At 41.9% G+C, this 503-nt stretch overlaps 1 protein-coding gene across 2 annotated transcripts in view; it reads left to right on the top strand.

Annotated features, from left to right (window-relative positions):
* LOC116693434 (uncharacterized protein KIAA0513-like) overlaps positions 1-503 on the top strand; it is a 453,088-nt gene that overhangs the window by 450,140 nt on the left and 2,445 nt on the right. The window lies entirely within an intron of this gene.

The raw sequence follows: 503 nt of genomic DNA on the forward strand, positions 1-503 counted from the left end.
TGAACGCAAGGTGAAAGTGATGAACCCACTGAGAATTGTCATCATGACTCTGCAGCTTCCCTTGGCTTCACGGGACTTCATAGTGAGTTTTAGCTCACGGTTTAGCTTATCTGGCCCACAACTTTACTGTTTTGGTTCAATCTCACCACTCATATAGTCTGCATCCCTTGGTCTGAGGTACACCATGTCTGTTGACCGTCAGTCTGAAAACTACATCTTTCTTATCAGATTAGATCCTTTATTGATCCCAAATTGGGGAATGTCAGTGCACTACAGCAGCAAAATATAAGACACACAGCACACGTATAGAATATACGGTGTTAAAGTAGTATTGGCTGTAATAGGACTGAACACTGCATTTTGAGAACTGATTGCAATACGTATGGATACAAATTGCATGAGAATACCTGGTGGAAATGGGCTCTTAGTCCTGTTCACCCTAATGGAGTTTTAAAACAAATGTGTGTGTGTGTGTGTGTGTGTGTGTGTGTGTGTGTGTGTGT

The sequence above is a fragment of the Etheostoma spectabile genome, chromosome 8 (assembly GCF_008692095.1).
Source record: "Etheostoma spectabile isolate EspeVRDwgs_2016 chromosome 8, UIUC_Espe_1.0, whole genome shotgun sequence".
Classification (NCBI taxonomy): domain Eukaryota; kingdom Metazoa; phylum Chordata; class Actinopteri; order Perciformes; family Percidae; genus Etheostoma; species Etheostoma spectabile.